This window comes from Salmo trutta, chromosome 17 (genome assembly GCF_901001165.1).
Source record: "Salmo trutta chromosome 17, fSalTru1.1, whole genome shotgun sequence".
In the NCBI taxonomy this organism is placed as follows: Eukaryota; Metazoa; Chordata; class Actinopteri; order Salmoniformes; family Salmonidae; genus Salmo; species Salmo trutta.
Window position 1 is genome coordinate 51,006,401 of NC_042973.1, and position 3,182 is coordinate 51,009,582.

General features: G+C 54.2%; 1 non-coding gene across 1 annotated transcript; it reads left to right on the forward strand.

Annotated features, from left to right (window-relative positions):
* Positions 1-1,047: 1,047 nt before the first annotated feature.
* On the forward strand, positions 1,048-1,122 carry trnaa-ugc (transfer RNA alanine (anticodon UGC)). The gene has a single exon. It is a non-coding gene; the product is annotated as a tRNA-Ala (tRNA).
* Positions 1,123-3,182: the final 2,060 nt, after the last annotated feature.

Sequence of the window (3,182 nt, forward strand, 5' to 3'; positions counted from 1 at the left end):
TTAGAGGCAGCTGGTCATCGTTGTCTCTAATTGGGGATCATATTTAAGTAGTTGTTTTTCCCACTAGTGTTTGTGGGAGATTATTTAGAGTTAGTGTATGTTGCACCTCTTCGTCACGGTTTGTTGTTTTTGTTTATAGTTTATTTGTATGTCTTGCATAGTTTCACATAATAATAAAGATGTGGAGCGATACACACGCTGCGCCTTGGTCTCCTTCATACGACGATCGTGACAGAAACTCCCACCACCAAAGGACCAAGCAGCGTGCCCAGGAGGAGCAGGGATCCTGGGCTAGGAAGAAAAGGGAGTGGAGGACATCCTGGACATGGGAGGAGGTAATGGCAGGGGACAAGACCCTGCCATGGAAGCAGGCGAAGACAGCGAGAGAGGAACGGCGCCAATACGATGAATTAGCACGGCAACGACGGAAGCCCGAGAGACAGCTCCCAATTTTTTTTTTGGGGGGGGGCACACGGGGAGATTGGCGGAGTCAGGGTTTGGACCTGAGCCAACTCCCCGTGCTTACCGTGGGGAGCGTGTGACCAGACAGGCACTGTGTTATGCGGTGATGCGCACCGTATCTCCAGTGCGCATTCATAGCCCGGTGCGCTCGTTGCCAGCTCCCCGCATTTGCCGGGCTAAAGTGAGCATTCAGCCAGGACGGGTTGTGCCGGTCCAGCGCTCCTGGTCTCCAGTGCGTCTCCTCGGTCCAGGATATCCTGCACCAGCTCTACGCACTGTGTTGCCAGTGCGCCTTCACAGCCCAGTGCGTCCTGTGCCTGCGCCCCGCACTTGCCGGGCTAAAGTGAGCATTCAGCCAGGACGGGTTGTGCCAGCTCTACGCTCCAGACCTCCCGTGCGCCTTCACGGTCCAGTATATCCTGCACCGGTTCTACGCATCAGGTTTCCAGTGCACCTCCACAGCCCAGTATGTCCTGTGCCTGCTCCCCGCACTCTCTCTGAAGTGCGTGTCCTCAGTCAGATACGTCCTGTGCCTGCTCCCCGCACTCTCCCTGAAGTGTGTGTTCCCAGTCAGGTATGTCCTGTGCCTCCCTGTAGCTCAGTTGGTAGAGCATGGTGTTTGCAACGCCAGGGTTGTGGGTTCGATTCCCACGGGGGGCCAGCACAGAAAAAAAAATAAGTATGAAATGTATGAAATTGTATGAAATGTATGCATTCACTACTGTAAGTCGCTCTGGATAAGAGCGTCTGCTAAATGACTAAAATGTAAATGTAAAAATGCCTCCTCCTCGCACTCTCCCTGCGGTGCGTGTCACTAGTCCGGTGCCACCTGTACCGGTCCCACGCATCAGGCCTCGAGTGCGCCTCCCCAGTCTAGTACGTCCTGTGCCTGCTCCTCGCCCTCGCCCTGAAGTGCGTGTCACCAGTCTGGTAAACCTGTCCCGGCTCCATGCACTAGGCCTCCAGTGCACCTGCCCAGTCCGGCGACAGTCTCCAGTCCAGAGCTTCCGGCGACAGTCCCCAGTCCAGAGCTTCCGGCGACAGTTCCCAGTCCAGAGCTTCTGGCAACAGTTCCCAGTCCAGAGCTTCCGGCGACAGTTCCCAGTCCAGAGCTTCCGGCGACAGTTCCCAGTCCAGAGCTTCCGGCGACGTTTCACAGTCCGGAACCTCCAACAACGGTCCGCAGTCCGGAACCTCCTGAGATGGTCTGTAGCCCGGAGCCTCCTGAGACGGTCCACAGTCCGGAACCTCCTGAGACGGCCCACAGCCCTGAACCTCCTGAGAAGGCCCACAGTCCGGAACCTCCTGAGAAGGCCCACAGTCCGGAACCTCCTGAGAAGGCCCACAGTCCGGAACCTCCTGAGAAGGCCCACAGTCCGGAACCTCCTGAGAAGGCCCACAGTCCGGAACCTCCTGAGAAGGCCCACATTCCGGAACCTCCTGAGAAGGCCCACAGTCCGGAGCCTCCTGAGAAGGCCCACAGTCCGGAGTCTCCAGCGATGGTCTGCGGTCCAGAGCCTCCAGCGACAGTCGGCGGTCCAGAGCTTCCACCGATGATGGCGGATTCGCAGGATGAGAGGGTTCATCGTCCTGCACCATAGCCGCCTCCTATGCAGGAGGGTCATCAGGATGAAGGGGGTTCTTCGTCCCGCACCAGAACTGCCTCCGATGCAGGAGGATCCGCAGGATGAGAAGGTTCTTTGTCCTGCACCTCAGCCGCCACCAACACTAGACACCCCCCCAACCCTCCCTTTTGGTTTCAGGTTTTGCGGCCAGAGTCTGCACCTTTGGGGGGGATACTGTCACATCCTGACCATAGAGAGCTCGTATTTTTCTATGGTAGAGTAGGTCAGGGCTTGACTGGGGGGTTGTGTCTAGTTTAATTTTTCTATATTGTGTTCTAGGTTCTTTTTTCTATGTTGGGGTTTTCGTATGATTCCCAATTAGAGGCAGCTGGTCATCGTTGTCTTTAATTGGGGATCATATTTAAGTAGTTGTTTTTCCCACTAGTGTTTGTGGGAGATTATTTAGAGTTAGTGTATGTTGCACCTCTTCGTCACGGTTTGTTGTTTTTGTTTATAGTTTATTTGTATGTCTTGCATAGTTTCACATAATAATAAAGATGTGGAACGATACGCACGCCTCTCCTTGGTCTCCTTCATACGACGATCGTGACACCCTGTGCCCAAGAACACCAAGGTAACCTGTCTAAATGACTATAGCCCTGTAGCACTCACATCTGTAGCCATTAAATGCTTTGAAAAAACAACCCCAGGTGGTGAGGGTAGGCAACAACACATGCGCCATGCTGACCCTCAACATGGGGGCCCTTCAGGTGTGCGTGCTTAGTCCCCTCCTATACTACTTGTTCACCCACGATTGTGAGGCTGTGCATGACTCCAACAACATCATTAACTTTGCCGACTACACAACAGTGATAGGCCTGATCATCAATGACAATGACAGCGCCTACAGGGAGGAGGTCAGATACCTGGCAGCGTGGTGCCAGGGCAACAACCTCTCCCTCAATATCAGCAAGACAAATGAGCTGATCGTAGACTACAGGAAATGGAGGGCCGAGCATGCCCCCATCTACATCGACGGGGCTGTAGTGCAGCACGTCGAAAGCTTCAAGTTCCTCGGTGTCCACATCACTAAGAATGTATCATGGTCCACACACACAAACACAGTCGTGAAGAGGGCACAACAATGCCTCTTTT